The 18,126-nt window shown below is 34.7% G+C and overlaps 1 long non-coding RNA gene across 1 annotated transcript in view; it reads left to right on the top strand.

Moving 5' to 3' along the window:
* Nucleotides 1-173: 173 nt before the first annotated feature.
* LOC143229767 (uncharacterized) overlaps nucleotides 174-18,126 on the top strand; it is a 33,661-nt gene continuing 15,708 nt past the window's right edge. Inside the window, exons 1-2 of the long non-coding RNA XR_013016063.1 lie at nucleotides 174-1,107; nucleotides 13,216-13,308. This is a non-coding gene — a long non-coding RNA (uncharacterized LOC143229767). The remainder of the gene's footprint in view (nucleotides 1,108-13,215; nucleotides 13,309-18,126) is intronic.

Genomic DNA, 18,126 nt, shown 5'->3' with positions numbered 1-18,126 from the left:
AATAAAAAACGAAATTATTCGCTTTCGATAAGTTTCGTGAAAGTAGTTTTACCACAACACTAGCAGTCACCATAACAATATATATCTTTGTATAACGATTTATTTCGTTTATGTAATGTTACTGCACAAAGGTGAATATTGAGAAAAAAAAAGCTTTATTTGTAATTAGCAACATAGAAAAAAATGTTTCATAATTAAGTCGGTTACATTTTTTTTATTCAAAGAGCATCTTTCATTTCATTCGCTCGAAATAAAGTCCTAACGTGTGTCGCACAAAAATCAACATTTCTTTAGATCACAGAAATTAAAGTTGGCGTCATTTTACGTCTATGACTGAATGAATTCAGTGAATTATGTGACGTCACTAGCGAGGTTTCGGATGATAAAATATTTTTCAGTTGGTTTCATGTTATACTGTAATCTATGTACTGCAAATAATAATACATATAGAAATATATAATACAGGAACTTTGGAAAACGCTCTGTATTTAAAAAAAAAAAGTTCTTATTGACTCTGGACGGGATACTGAGAGGTCATACTATTATGTTCCTTTGTGGACGAGTTTTATCAGATTGTGATATTTTGTCGAGTTCTTCCGTCTCATAACGGTAAAGGATGCTGAGTTGTAGGCAGGTTGGAAATCCAGGGGATGTTCAGCAGTTCAGAGCGTATAATAATAAAGCACCGCTTCTTTGTTTATACATAACGAATGTACATATGAGAACGCCTTTGATAACTGGTTCCTGATTTATTTGTTTGTTTGTCACGCTCGAGAAATAACACTTTATATCCATCACATCATTATAAATTTGTTTTTACCCTAAATATAACGTATTGTGAGAATTGGTGATTGGCTTATAAATATATTTTGACTTCAGTTATTAATATTATACACAAATCAAAAAAAACGAGCAGGACTAGTTATACTGTTGGAAACTGAACACCTACCAAAGGGAAACACCAGCATTCTGGTGCTATTTTGGGTTGCACTCCCCGCCCAACGAGAAACTGGAGAGTTAGCTCGTGGCTGAGCTCGCAAGTGGTAATTGAGCACACTGTTGTTATTCACTTGTTGCTAGGCTGGCTGATCAAGCTCTCCTCGTGTAGTAAGTATAGTCTTTCTCCCAAAACTTGAGCACACTATTGAGACGAAGTTATCTTATAAATTTTACGCATGTGAAATCATAAGAGTTTCATGTTGTTTTTTTACAAGTTAATACATTTCATAAAATATTCTCTCTAGATTAAAAATTAAAAAAATTATACTTATATACATTTAGCGATATTAATAATTTGTTTGTTTGTTTTGAATTTCGCGCAAAGCTACTCGGGGATTATCCGCGCTAATGTTAATAATAAAATCATTGAATAATATAAATCAAGACGAACACTGAAAGCTTTGCCAAGAATCATACAAAAATTACAACCTTTATATTTTTCATGAAAATATCGTATTTTAGAGGTAAACACCGAACGAAATCAACATTTTGCTAAGCGCAAAGCTATACAATGGGCTAACTGTGCTCTACTTACCACTAGAATCGAAACCCGAATTTTAGCGTCGTAAACCTGTATATTTACCACTGACTCACTGTGTGGGGTTAGAGACAGTGAAAAATGGAATCTTCTCTCAATAAGAACGATATTTTTAATGTAAATATTGCGTTGCTGATATGAAAATAATATCCTCAGTGGCACAGCGGTATATCTGTGGGACTTACAACCCTCAAAACCGAGTTTCGGTACCAGTGGTGGGCAGAACACAGGTAGCCCATTGTGTAGCTTTGTGCTTGATAACAAAAAAAAAATGAATATAATAAACAGAATGACCTTGTTCATATAAAATAATCTTTGCAGAGTTTTTTCAGTCAGTCCGTCCATAACGAATATCGTTTTATTTATGCTTATTTTGCTGAGGATTATAGTTGCGATTTTAGAGTTATTGTTCAAAGAATTGTACACGCAATCAATAGTTTATATATAACATTGTTGTTTGCAACAGAATTGTTTTATAGCAATCAAAATGCAGTTAGCAACACATTTAATAATACGTCATTTTATTTTTTGCTTGTTTTTAAAGTCAAAGCTACACAATGAACTATCTATATCTATATACTGCCCACTGCGGAAATAGAAAAACCGATTGATAGCGTTATAAACCTTCTGAATTAGCGCTAGGCCACTGAGTGGTATTTAATAAAAACAACATCTGCTATTTCAAAACTATTGTGGTTCACTTTATTATTGTTATGAGCGTAGAAACTGGCCTCAAATTTCTGGATTAAAATCTCTAAAAGAGTGCCGAATATGTGTCATTTTTTCATAGATTTTTAAATAAACTGTCACGTACACTTTAATTAAAGTTCCATAAGGACAATCAATGAAGAAAAGGAGCTGAATAAATGTTTTTATCTAAATTTACCAGGCGCTTTAGGCAGTAAAGATACACGAAATAAGTGCTATTAGCAACAGCTACAAGGTTACCTTTCAATTTATGTAATACTTTCTTGACGTGCAAGGAGTTTAGAAATTATTCCTGATTAAAAATACAACAACAATAGAAAAAAAAAACACGGAATTGCCACAGAGAATTAAAAAAAAAAATTGGCGCCGAACGAAGGGCCTTCCCACACTCTGAGATTAGGCCAGAGGATGGTCCTTGCTTGTAAGATGAGAGAATGAGGAATCAGTTAGGTTAAGTTGTCAAAAATATTTACGGATGATTAGTTTGTGGGGTAACTGTGTGTGGTTCTGATTGTAGAGGGCGTACTTAGGTTCGATCGTACAGCGCATAAAACCTTGATTACGGGAGATAAACATTTCTATCAATTTTTGGAGAATTATTATTAGCACGCCACAAATTACAAAAAAAAAATCAAAATAAATGAATGTGATTATATAAGGAGACTGAAAAAATAATTTATAAATGTGTTAAACAAGGCTTAAATGAGTGGGTGAATGATAAAATAAATTGTTTGTAATTAAGAATAACTTCGTGCTTAACGTGTATCAAAACCCAGTTTCTCGTGGTATAAGTCCACAGAAGTGCCGCTCTACCAGCTGGGGGGAGGGGGGCAATAGTTTCCTTTGTGGTTTGGTTTTGTTTCTTTTGAATTTCACGCAAAGCTACACGAGGGCTATCTACGCTAGCCGTCCCTAATTTAGCAGTGTAAAACAAGAGGGAAGGCAGCTAGTCATCACCACCCACCGCCAACTCCTGGACTACTCTCTTATCAACGAATAGTGGGATTGACCGTCACATTATAACGCGTCCCTCGGATTACGAGTCGAGTTCCTTAACCACCTGGCCATGCCGGGGCCCTGCCTAGTGTAGAAATTTGTCGTGCAGATAATACAAAGAGACAGTGAGATTGGTATAGAAATAAATAATTGAATTCTATCTTTTTTGCTTTATTTATTATTTCTGAAGTAGAAGTATCTTTGGGAATACAAAAATCGGAGAACAGAAGAGAATAAAACATTATGAAATACGGAATAAAGTAAAGTAAACAGAAAGAACAATCTATTTTAAAATCCGTAGCTGATGTTACAGTACTCTGATAAAATTACTGGAAATTTAAATATGCGATTAAATAACTGTGTGAATAAATATATTTGCATTTATGCTGGTTGATTGTGTCTGAAGGGTTTGTTTAACTTGTTATTTAATGCCGAAACCACATTTTATATTACGTCAGCCAGCCCAACAGGTGCAACGTTTATAAGCACGTGTATAATACTTTCATTATTGCTGGTGTACCTAGTAGTGTAACGTGTATAGTGTTTGGCAGATACACAAGAATCACGTGTCTGTAAACTGCACCAAAGGCCAGAAACTATAACAGTAGACATATACCTTTTTTTTTTTATTATTATTTGAACTCCTTTCATCGGTAGTTTTATAGCTCAAACATGAATGTTATGAAATAGTTTGAATATGTCATGGTTGCAAGTTAAATTACCTATTATAGTTTTAGCTTTCCCTAATATATCAATATATATAATTGTGCACGTTTTAGTATTTTCTTCTGACTTGCTATTGTTTTTAAAATAATACAAGTTTTTTGTTTTTTTCTGTCATAAATTTCACATCTCACGTGGGCTTTAAAACTCATAGCTTGTTTCTCCAATCAAGTACTGGAAAAGTGGTTTAATTTTAAGTGTACCAGTTTGGCGGGATATTTGTTGGATATTTTCCATTTTACTATGTTTTCCATTAAATTACCATAAAAATACTACCAGGGACGCTTCAAGAACAAAGATCGTGATTTAGTGAACCAGCTATAATATTCTAACTTCTTCATAAACATGTTAATAGTCTAGAATCATTAACTAAAACGATAACTGTTACAGCATTATTAAGTTTATGAACGTACGAATGTGACTGTTCGACGATACAATATATAAATGAATAAAAAAAAATCTTCTTTACATCCAGCTTTGTGTAAGAGATAATTAACGGTAGTAAGTAATTAGGCTCGATTACTGTTAAGCAAATCACATAACTTCAGTGTTTTCAAAAACTATATAACATATAACATAATATAAAGAGATAACAAGTGCTCGGCTTACTTCGGCTTTTATACCTTCTGGGCCCGGCATGGCCAGGTGATTAAGGTGCTCGACTAGTAATCTGAGGGTCGCGGGTTCGAATCCCTGTCACCTCAAACATGCTCGCCTTTTCAGCCGTGGGAGCGTTATAATGAGACGGTCAATCCCACTATTCATTGGTAAAAGAGTAGCCCAAGAGTTGGCGGTGGGAGGTAATGACTAGCTGCCTTCCCTCTAGTTTTACATTGCTAAATTAGGGACGGCTAGCACAGATAGCCCTCGAGTAGCTTTGTGCGAAATTCAGAAACAAACAAAACAAGCAAACTAAACTGAGAATATCTTTGTTTGCCTTGTTACTAATGTCCAGCAGCAATTAGAAGTCCGAATGTCCAGTTTACATTAAAAGTGAGATCCCTTCTATTAAGTAAAATAATAATAATTCGGTTGCGTGATTAATAACTTATAATACATATAAAAACTAGTAGTAGGTTGTCTCCCTGTAGTCGAAATTAGGGATAACATCATGCTACATGGACTGCGCACTAACAGACGTGCTGTAACAGGACGCCATAACTGGAAGGAGGGCCTGTATTTTGGGTGTTGTTAAAAACAGTTCTAGCGTGTAACCATGCAATCATTATAATTTTCAAACGGGCTTTACCATTGTTATATGGAAATACTTATAGTATACGAAGCCAAAGTTGAGGAAGCATGACTGTTAATAAGAAACAGAATGCGGTGCTATATCACAATAAGTATGTTAACACCTTTAATAATGTTATTTTTTACTGTCCCATATTTTAAAAGAGCGTATATTAGTATTTCGTCTACGTTATTTGTTGTATTCTGTTGTCAATGGATCCTGTTGATTAATACCAGGGATCCGAGGGATACTAGTGATTTATCATCATGGCTTCGTCTCCCTACAACGTGTGAGACATACTAAAAATTATTCTACGGACACAAGTGTATAACCATAAATAATTTTGAACAACAATCTTTTTTTGTTTTACACACATAAAAATATTTCTATTACAAACTGACCTACAGTCTCAAATGGAACCGACATGTTTTACAGTATAGGAACCACAGACCCATAACTCCGCATCTGTCTATACAATTCGTGGGAGACAGACAAGAAGAGGATAGCATTTGTTGTTTCGTTTATCTAACCACATGACTGAATAAGAGCTAACACTTTTTTGCTAAAAAGTCACTTCTTATGCAATGACGGACTGTCGTCATACAGGATAACACAAAATGGATCAGACTGATCGTTGTTGTTAAATCTTTGTTATTCATCTTCAGGAACACGTAGTTGAGCGCCAAAATGTATTTTTGTGCAGGATTTAAACGAATCACTGCATGGTTGCGGTCTAGTTATTTTTTGTAACACTAATTTCATTTCATTCGATTTGACATCGTCATGAACGTTATGATCATCTCTATTAATCTTTACATGCAATTAAGTTTATTTTCTGATGCACTTCTAGAATATCTTCTGTTGTTTTTACTAAACACCGGCTATTTCAAAGAATAATGAATAAAACCTTTCTGACCCGCAAACTCTCATCTCATGCCTAATATGTCACTCCAAGATGAGTTTTTTACACAGTATTACCATAACTTGACTTGCGATACCATACGTTTTAATCTACTTAGTACAATAATAACAGCATTCAATGGATAGGTCATTAATTAAAGTACCGTTTACATAAATTCTTTATATTAGACGTTCTTAGGTTAAAACTTTTTCTTGACAATATCTAAGATATGTTTATTTGTTGGTTTTATCTTAAAGCTACTCAACAGCTATCGTCAAGGGAATGTTACTATAAATTTAAGTGTTATAAACACTTAGACTTATTGATAAGGTATGATATTACACTATAATAAGGCTGAGCATAATTTCAAGAAGTTATAGGTTTCTACTACAAAAGAAAAGCACAAAAAACAGAATAACGTTTATCCAGGCAAGGTCTTAGGGCCCGGCATGGCTAGGTGACTATGGCACTCGACTCGTAATCTGAGGGTCGAGGGTTCGAATCCCCATCACACCAAACATGCTTGCCCTTTCAGCCGTTATAATGTGACGGTCAATCCCACTATTTGTTAGTAAAAGAGTAGCCCAAGAGTTGGCTGTGGGTGGTGATGACTAGCTAGCTACCTTACCTCTAGTCTTACACTGCTAAATTAAGGACGGCTAGCACAGATAGCCCTCGTGTGTCTTTGCGCGAAATTCAAAACAAAACAAATCATTCATAACTCTAAGTTTTCACTGTGCCAGCTTGACGACCTATTTGTTAAACATTTTTTTAGTCTGGCTAGGTTTTTCCAGTAAATTGTCTCTTATTTGTTGTGTCCCCCAGCTGGTACAGCGGTATGTCTCCAGATTTACAACGCTAAAATCAGGGGTTCGATTCCTCTCGGTGGGCTCAGCAGATAGCCCGATGTGGCTTTGCTGTAAGAAAACGCTTATTTGTTGTACGTGATGGACTGAGCAAGAAAAGTTCATCTCTGGTGCCTCATATACCAGTTATATTTCATGCTGTACAAACAAGCTTACTGAAACAGTGTCACATTTATTTACACAAGAGAAATCAGAAGTGAAAATTGTATATTTATAGGACACATCACACTTAGTATCCCATCGTTAGAATTCACTAAACTACGTATACAGTTCATTTGCATTTATGAAAAAACAACAAAATTTTTAGTGCATATTAGCAGAATTTTGGCATTTTGGAAATAACGTTAGAGGGAAATGCAGTGTATTTAGACGTGATAAATGTAAAAATATATTGGTTTGGCTTCTTTTGAATTTCGCGCAAAGCTACACGAGGGCTATCTGCACTAGCCGTCCCTAATTTAGCAGTGTAAGACTAGAGGGAAGGCAGCTAATCATCACCACCCACCGCCAAATCTTGGGCTACTCTTTTACCAACGAATAGTGGAATTGACCGTCACATTATAAAGTCCCCAAGGCTGAAAGAGCAAGCATATATTGGATCATAGTAGCTGCATACGTAGTTTAGTGAATTTTAGAAATCGTATACCAGCACAGGCGATCTTATCTATTAGACAAACTGATCAATTGCCTTGGGATCTCGATGCAATGCCTTTCAATTTGCTTCTGAGTTTTGTTTTAATCATTATTGGGCTCCTTTTAATGAATTCTATCTAGAGCTCAGTATGACTAAAATCGTCTCTGTGTGCTATTTCTTGTGCTAATTCTCCTGAAGTAGCATGGGCGAAAAAGTTTGGTTTTTAACATCATCTGTAAAGATCTTTGTTTTCTCTCTGACTTTATTAATCAAAGTTTTGAAAATGAACTGTATATAAGATCCACTATGTTGTTTTCAAGATATCGTGTACTTTTTTAAAAAATCTGATCATTATATAACTGCTGTCTCTCTCCTATCGATTACAATAACCAACATCTACCACATAATTACGGACAAACTTTACGTTTCTTGCAGAGTCTACCCAGGTGAAACTAATAAACACGTATATCGTTCGTTTCGTAACGACAACAAACTCTCAATGTGATTCGTTTAATAAAGGTCACTGGGTGTTTCTAACAAAATCTATAGTTTCCAACATGCATGGAATTAATGCATTATCTTATAACTGCTGTATAAAACTACGATATTTCACGCATAATTAATTAAAAAGTAGTCTCTTATAGCTGGTGTGCAAAACTACCATATATCACATAGGAGTACGGGACAATCGTTCATAGTTAGTGTACAAAACTACCATATTTCACACAGGAGAACATGATAATCATTCATAGTTTGTGTACAAAACTACCACATTCACACAGGAGTACAGGATAATCATTCATAGTTTGTGTACAAAACTACCACATTCACACAGGAGTACAGGATAATCATTCATAGTTGGTACACAAAATTATCATACTTTGCATGGTATATACATAAAATTAAAACAATTTTAATTCAGCAGAAGTTGAGTTATTATTTAAGTTGGGGAAACTATAATGGATAAACATAGATTCGTTCGCTCAGCTAAGTTTGTTTTAATATTTTTCACGAGGTATTAAAAAAATTCACTAAGTTTTTTTAGTGTGAGTCTATATTCAAGTTCACTAACTGTTTCTTCCAGTGGCCCCTACTTAATACTGCCCTTACAGATATTTGTTGTAGTACATAAGATTCAGATTATTATTTCTAATTATATTTTTGTGTTTAGAGTAGGAATCTGTTGAAGATGGAATGCACATATTCCGAAATGTTCCATAAATGCGCTGTTAATCGCCACTTCTGTGATCTTATTGTTCACCAATAGTGGAAAGTTTCCATCTCATGGATCTGAATATATCCATAATACCAAAGAGTATTCGTCAAACACGCGCTGAAAAGTAATTTATTCGATATCTAATCATAGTTCTGTTCGTGTCGCTAAAACGTCTCAGGTTCTTTTCTTATTTCCTTTTTTTATTTTTTACTTAATGCCACATTAAGAAGGGAGGTTAATTCAAAGTAGCCCTCTGGTGTCTGTTCAAGTACACCTGTTGAAAAAGAGATGGAAAAAAAATCTTTGACAGCTAAGTTCTTCATCTGTGACCTCCAAAACAACCACCTCTAGCGAAGCGAGGCTTTGTATTGAGGTTAGTGTGTCGTTTTGTCTGCGAGTGGAATCAACAATAGCGATATTTAACAGGGCTAGGTCAATGGCACGAAATATAAGGAACTTTGACTTCAAATTGTATTTGTAGACTGTGAAGAAAACGCAAATAGGGACACTGTACTTTTATACGTGGAACGTTTCCAGAAGTAGGCGTGATACAGCTAAACCGATATCGTCCAACCCTCTTGCTTCCCTTAAGAATTGTGACTCGATCCAGAAAGAAGAACTAAAAGCTTCAGTATGTATTATGCGGAAAAATCGCCGAGTCAAAGTTGTAGATTGCTTATAGGTTACGATCATTGGCTAACGTTGTAAAACTGAACGACCTTATTTACATTGGCAACTAATTATAACATAAGTTTCATTAATTACGATGCTTTTAACTTTCACGAGTACTTTAAAACTCAATTGAAATCTCTTTGTTTTTAGTTACTAGGACCCAAAAATTGTTTTTTTATTATGCATAAACGTCCATTCAGCGAGGCGCGGCATGGCCAAGTGTGTTAAGGCGTTCGACTCGTACTCCGAGGGTCGAGGGTTCGAATCGCGGTCGCACCAAACATGCTCGCCCTTTCAGCCGTGGGGGCGTTATAATGTGGCGGTCAATCCCATTACTCGTTGGTAAAAGAGTAGCCAAAGAGTTGGCGGTGGGTGGTGATGAGTAGCTGCCTTCCCTCTGGTCTTGCGCTGTTAAATTATAAACGGCTAGCACAGATAGCCCTCGAGTAGCTTTGCGGAAAAAAAACAACAAATAAACCATTCAGCGATAGACATGACTCGTTCTTTCTTTCCAGTCTTAAGGTAAAATAAAAATGAAATAAAATAATATACGTAATATAATTCATATTCAGTCATTACCACAGATTTACTAAATATCAACTAAATCACTGGTCATTTAAGATTTTAAATTATATTTATATTAAGAAATAAAAATAATCAAGTCAACCGTATAACTTTCAAGAGTATAAAATATTGAAATGTCAGACGTGTCTAGAATTTAGACAAATAAGTTATTAAAAATTTCCAGGCTTGGGTTTGTTTTGAATTTCGCGAAAAGTTACACGAGGGCTACCTGCACTAGCCGTTCCTAATTTTGCAGTGTAAAACTAGAGGGAAGGCGCTAGTCGTCACCACTCACCGCCAACTTTTAGACTACTCTTTTACCAACAAATAGTGGGATTGACTATCACGTTATTACGCCCCCACGGCTGAAAGGGCGAGCATGTTTGGTGTGGCGGGGATTCGAACCCGTAACCCTCGGATTACGAGTCGATTGCCTTAACCACCTGGCCACACCGAGCCTCCAGGTTTGGGACATCTTGGTTTGAAGAATGACGTTTCTAATGTTCGAGAAATACTTATGTTAAAAACGTTTAAAAATTAGACACTAGTGTCAGAAGTGCCAATAATACAGAAACGCACACGCATCTATAATATACAGGTTAAACCATAAGTATTTTTGAGAGAAGAAAATGAGTATTATAACCACAAGAGTTCAGAGGTAAAACTTCTCAGAAAAATCTTGTAATTTTCGCTGAAAATGGTGCAACTTCGTATGTTTTTTGGTGGTTTTTTTTACATCGTTTAAATGTTTCATACGTATACTAATTAGAGATTGCGATGGCGTTTCCTTAGCTAAAACTTTGAACACAAAAAATTCTTTCGCATATGTTAACATCAGTATTTTTTTTAACAGTTTCTGAGTTGTTTACATATGGTCTGGTGTTATTACGTCAAATGCCCCCCGCTAGTACAGCGGTATGTCTCCGGATTTACAACGCTTAAATCAGGGGTTCGATTCCCCTCGGTGGGCTGAGCAGATAGCCCGATGTGGCTTTGCTATAAGAAAAACACACACACGTCAAACACGAAAACGAGATGATTGGTTTTAACCAATACATACGAAACACGGTCCATAACTTAGTTTTGCTGATCTGTTTTGGAATAGAATTAATGCATTTCAATCCATGCAATATTGAGACCTAAAAGTGATTTCTAATCGTTAAACGTCAAATATTTAAATCTTTAAGAAAATGGGCATCTTTCAGTTAAGCTTATAAGATAAAAAAGTTGATTCATACAAATTGCGAATAATTACATTTTAAGTCATTACTTGACGAATTACATCAAATTTAAAGCTATTAATGGTACTTCTATCTCAAGCACGAGCGTGTTTTAACTGGGCTAACATTCGTATGTATATAAATAATTTGCTTAAAAAACATAACACATAGCACAAAAAAAAAAAACTAAGGCAAAACTAACTCGTAGAAACTGTTCATTTTCATCTTTACTTCATACATGCATAGAATAACCCTAGTTCTGACCGATGAACTTGACAAGTGTGTGATTGATTGAGTTTTGTTTAATTCCAGTGTTTTCGAACATTTGTTTAATCAAAATTAGGATGATTTCGAGGTGTGTTTGGAAGCTTCTGATGTTTTGGCTTGTAAAGTGTCGTCAGCTAAATTCAAATCCATGTGTATTATTTTGTTAACGGTTTCAAGGCAGGTGTGTATAAGTTTGTAACCAGTTTTAAGATAGACTTGTTTGGCTGCATTGCAAAGGCTTTGCGGGTCGGAAGGTCCTCTTTCATAACCACATCTCTTTACATACAAATAAGGACGTTACTCCAAATTGGAATAGGTGAAGATTAGAAGCCCTTGCTGTCTCAAATACTCAAAAGTGCGAATTTTTCTATTTCAATGGAGATGTTTTAAAGCTTCTCTTTGGAAGTGATGCGCCCTCTGTCTCCACATCGTTTAACAATTTTGCTATAAGAATAACCTTCTTTTGAAACTGCTGATGTATAACTCTACAGATATAAGTCTATTTATAGGTGTACTGAAAAATAGAACGATCGAAGAATTCGCCGTGAACCAAATGTTCTGTCCTGGCTCATATCTAGGTCAGCATGTCTCTTTGCATCACCATATATAAATCGTGTACTTACTATAGAATTTACTCTCTTTATTCAATGAAAACAATATAATAATTATTAATGCTTGTTACTGTTAATTATTCTAAATATCTTTCCATCGTCTAATGTTTCAGTTAATCTATTCGAAACGAGAAAATTCTCAATTAGTTTTATCCTAAAATAAACAAAAAAGTAATTTGATTACAAAAGATTGTTCATACCATCTAATTTATTTATTTTTCACATCAAATCTTCTATTTATCAAATGTAGAAGTTAATACCGTGTTTTCACAGTAGTTTAAATAGATTGTGAGTAAAATATATCTCGATTCAGTTTTAACTTTGATATGAAACCAGTTTCGCTTGAAACTTTTTGTTTGTGTCGTTATTCTTGAATGTGTTAGCTGTAGCAAATATTCCTTTGCTGGCACACCTAAAGGACTAAAACGTGTTTCCATATCAATTTCTATCGACACACTGGCCTTGGCAGCGTTTTTAGGCCTACTTGTTTTAGTCCTTTAAGGGAGGACGTAAGTGCTTTCTTTCTTGAAGTAGCTCGTGACCGTGGCATGTGACGCACATTTAAACCAATAGCTGTTTGTTTTTAAGTAGTCATGATGAAGGCTTGCCCACAGTCATGCTTCGCAAAGTTGACTGTACTGTGATAAAAAAACACACGATATTTTTATTAAACGAATCTTTACAAATTAACAAGCTACTGTTTCAGATAATACACGGCGCTGTGATTGTTAATCAAATTCGAAAAACAAACTGTATGTTTTGTTATCACAGTAAATTAAACATAGAAAAGCTTTGTAACGATGTCAAGCATTGAGAATGTTTTAATAAATCATTCATTAGTTTCATGTCATAAATGAGACAATATTTTTATTTACTTGCAAATCAGGATAAATTGGCACTTAGAAAAGATCTAAAAATACCTGTTTTAGCTTTTCTACTTGAAACTCTACGACACCTAAATTTATATATACTAAAGATAATATAATGTACTTGAACATAGTACAACTAATACAATTATGGGTCAGCTATAATACAAAAATTTAATTTTTTGTTTTTTTTTTCCGTGCAGAAACTGCATAACGGACTACCTGCGCTCTGTTCATCACAGGAATTGAACCTCTGATTTTAACGTTGATTTTTTATGTTCACCAAAAGGACAGCGGTAAGTCTTCGTATTTATAGCGTTTCGGACACAGCAGATAGCTCGACGTGGTTTTGTTAGAAGAAAACACACAATGATACAATGATTCCTTAAACTCACCGCTGAGCCATCGAGGAACATAAAAATGTAAATAATTAGTAAGACAACAATAATTTGAGCTGTAGATTATGTTTCATATTTGTTTTAATTTATTGTAAAGTAAGTATTTTGGCCTTAATTAGTTAACTTCTTTGGTTGCTTATATTTCGCTACAAGTGTTGTAATATCTGTTGCAACGAGACATTTAATAACCGAAGAAGAAATGTAATGCATTGTCCTTTTGATAATAAAATAATTTATTAGTTTTCTTGTCATTTTTTCCATCCAACTTTTAGCCAAGTTATTGAAGCAAGTCGTGAACACTTTGGTGCGAAATAAGTAAAATAATTTTATGGATTTTTAACTGAAGTATCTCTTCTACAGTGATGGTAACTATCTCTATTGGAGTGGAGATATTTCAACTTATTGGCTTACCATAAGGCATGATCTCATAAGATATACATATTTACTGGAACTTACTTTGGAGTGTAATATTATTGCTTTTATTCAGATCCTATATTTTTTGTCATGTCAAGAACTTATATTAAAATCAAATACCTAAAATGGTTAATTGACATTTTACTACAGACAAACATGTATACGAAGTAATGTCATCTTTAATGACATCTCCCCTTCTGTGCAACACACTTTACGAATGTTAATTTTTCTTAAAGCACATATAAATTTAAAAAAAAAATAAAGTTTAACATTACATTTTCACTTATTTATATTCTTCACAAACACCTTTTTGGTGCGTCTATATCATTAGCTTGAATCAAGGTAGTCTTGTAAAATAACAAGATCGTTGTGTAACATGTGACAATTGTTTTCACACTACACACACCTTCCAACAAACTTCTTCAATGACTTAAAAATACCTGTTGCCCATGACAGACACAAGACAATTTTATAGTACGTGTGCTAGAATAATTTGTTATTGCTTATAATCCCGAAGGAAGAAGAAGATCCATCTGTTGCTTTGAAAAACAAAACAAATAATTACAGTACTCATCACTTTCTGTTTTAATTACTTCAGGTGACATTTCTTCTATGGACCTGTGCAAAATTCTTATACTACAACGCTATAAACCAGGTCTTGATACTCGTGGTGGGCAGAGTACAATTAGCCCATTGTGTGGCCTTGTACTCAACTATAAACGAACTTACCTTACACCATCTTCAACAATTCATACTACAAACAAATTTATCATCCACGTCATATATTTGTCTGGTTTCCATACAAGTCATCCAGAAGAGTTGCTCACGTCACGTTTGTTCAAACGTCTGTCAGTATACTTTTATTATAATCAATTATTAATGTTTCCTTGTTCTTCCAACCAAGTGCCAAGAATAGACAAAAGGCAAGCCTGCTTGGATGATGCCTATCGGAGGTCCAAGGTTTGAGCACATGATATTTTGTTGAATACGCTCTGCACCAGCGCTGTTGCTAGCTGCTTAAAAGATTCGATGATCGGGCCCCATAGACGCGTGAATTTTCGGCTTTTAAGCATTACATCTATCATGGTTTTATATTCTAAGTTTTCAAGACACCAACTTGGAATTCGGGGAACGGAGCACGGGACCCACGTACCAGTGCATATCAACGCCTCTTTTTTGCCCTTTTAGTTCTGGGTGTATAATAAATATAATAGTTAATCCTGTTATTTTATTGAGAACAGCCTTTAGGTGGTGTCTTCTTTTAACTAATTACCTTTCATCTGGTCTAGTCATTTGACCCATGCGACACATAATGTGACTCTCAGGCTGAATATCCCAAGTATCAGATAGGATCTTCCTACTAGATCCTTAGTTACTTTATATTCACTTCTATTTTACCGTCATTAATTTAATTTTCTCACTAATATTTTCAGCAAAGAACTACCAGGATATCAAGCACTGTTTTATTGCTGTGGATGTTAACTTTACATTGCTATTTACTTAGAGCATGTTTACCTGTGTTTCATCTTTACATTTCTTCTTACATGAAGTTTGTTTGTCAGTGTTTTGTTCCTGTGGGTGTTAGCTTGAAAATTTTCCTTTTTTTTAAATTATACAAACCTGTGTTTTATTGGTGAGAAAGTTTCATTTAAACTCTTCTCGGAAATTGACCAATTTATGTGTTATAAAGTGCCATTACAACCGTAGTAATAACTGTCAATTTATTTACCAAATATATACAACAGTTGAAGCAAATGAAGCGCTCGGCAATAAAAAACTATTTGCAATAATTTTTAGAGACAATTGTCTCGTGCATTTTTCAGACTTTTTTCTTTCTTATTTTAGTTCGTACATAAATATAGTCGCGGAGGACAATGACAGCTAACTTCTAAATTCGTTGTTTAAACAAAAATTCTATAAATAAAACCAAGATAAGTGGATAATCGTTTCTAAGTATTAAAGCGCGTGTCGTCAGAAGGGCTTGCATACCTGTTTTTCGACCCAATAGATTTTTATTATTTGTCGGAATGAATGGAGCGTTGTGACTACGTGGTAAACGATTGTAGAACAGAAAGAATTTATACTTGTGTCAATAACAACAGCTTGTATGAGCATTGATAATCAAGTACAAAGGATAGAGGAGCATGTGTAGTTGGTTCACAGATAATCAGACCGATAAGTCATTGACCTCAGTCTTGGGTGGAGCTTCCTGTGGTGTTAGAGTGGGAAGAACACTGTAGTTCAAAGTTGTCCCACATTAATTAATAGAACCAACGATTTTCATATGTAGCAAACCAAAAACATAGCACCACCAACGGCTTCTGAAAATGTTTGCTTAGTTGGTAGAACTAATTTTTGGACCCGGTAAAGACTGTGAAATCACAGATTATTTCAGTAAATTGACGTTATGAGATGAATGTTTTCGTATATTATGTTGAGACAGAGCTATCTGAAATAATACGTTTGACAATATTTCATCTGTTGACAACGTGACCATCATATCAGAACGAAAGTTAAACGAAAATTAAAGTTTATTAGTCAATTGCAATATATAAAAATGTTGTTTTTTTTTCTGTTTTTACATCCAGTTTTCCATTATTTACGATCTCTAGGGTATGCACTCCGGTATAGTGTTTTTTTTTAACGCAAACCTATACACATGGCATTATGAGCTTTATTAGATCCAGTGATAGAAACCCTGAATTTCAGCGTTATTAGACAGCAAGCTTATCGCCGAGCCACGTGACCCTACAATTCAGTGAATTCTCCATGGACCACAGATTCTAATGTGTGCCATATACTACACATTAACGTACTATGAATACCTATCTAAAACACGTCAGTCTGCCAGTAGAGCCCTTGATACCACATAGAACAAGATATCATCATACTGTTAATATACTTGATGATATCAACTAATCTAATAATATACTACTTTAGAGCAATCTGGCCGTACAACCGATGACCACTGTTAAATATTTGTTCACCTGAAAAAATCAGTTTCGTTTGACCAGTTGAAATATTTGTGGAGTAATACTTCGGTGTTTTAATTATTGGTCAAAAGTTAAAAATTCCTGGATTAGAGCATAACTAGCTTGATGAAAGTTTTTGCTACGATACAAATAATTACTAGCTCAGAGTACGAAAGACTTAAATATAACATCCTGGTATAACACTGCTAGTCTTTTATATACATTATGATATGCCTTTACTATTAAACCTATATCATTATAATAATAATAATACCAGTCTGCTAGTCCAAAGCATGATAAAATCTAATGTATTAATATAGAGCAATACATACCTTCACCATAAGCCCTGGTATAAAACTACTAGTCTCTTATATTGAGTGTGATATACCTTGGTCATAAAACCTTGTGTAACACGACTAGCCTGCTGGTATGGAGTACGATGCACCTTGATCATATAACTTCATGTAATACGAACAATTTGTAACGTTTAATAGACAACAATATGTCCAGTAAGCTTGACGTAGTATCAACAGCAAAATAGTCTGAAGCTTTATATGTTGTATTTTGCTGAAAATCATTTTGTAATAATACTACTACATTTTGGGTTTAGGGTATATATATTCGTTTAGCTAACTTCCATAAATAGAATCTTTACTAATTTTTCTCTTCTATTTCACTCTTCCGTACAGTAAACAAAATCCTCATTTGTTTGTTTTTTCACATAAAATGAATTCAGTAAGTCTATTTTATGTTTACAGTGTGTAAAGTCCAGCTTTCATCTTGTTCATAAAGATATAACTGGTCCGGCATGGCCAGATGGTTAGGGCAATCGACTCGTAATTTGAGGGTCCCGGGTTCAAATCCCCGTCACACCAAGCATGCCCGCCCTTTCATTTGTGGAGGCGTTATAATGTGACGGTCAATCCCACTATTCATTGGTAAAAGAGTAGTCCAAGAGTTGGCGGTGGGTGGTGATGACTAACGCCTTCTCTCTGGTCTCACACTAATAAATTAAGGACGGCTAGCACAGATAAATTTCGTGCAGCTTTGTGCAAAATTAAAAACAAACAAACAAATATATTAACTATTTTCAGTAAAAATGACTAGAATACGCTGCACATGAGCACGAGAACTTTACAATCGTTGTTAGAGTTACATGTGTTGTATTCCATTCTTAATTTCTCTTCATCGATGTCATGATTCATCATAATACAAATATTTGCTCATCTGGTATCGTTAACATCAACAACGAGAAAAAAATATCGAGGTTACTGTGGTGTTAACTGCTGTACAGATTCTTCGTTTATGATAGTCCGGCATGACCTAATGT

The sequence above is a fragment of the Tachypleus tridentatus genome, chromosome 10 (assembly GCF_004210375.1).
Source record: "Tachypleus tridentatus isolate NWPU-2018 chromosome 10, ASM421037v1, whole genome shotgun sequence".
NCBI lineage: Eukaryota > Metazoa > Arthropoda > Merostomata > Xiphosura > Limulidae > Tachypleus > Tachypleus tridentatus.
This window is presented reverse-complemented; position numbering and strand designations above follow the sequence as displayed.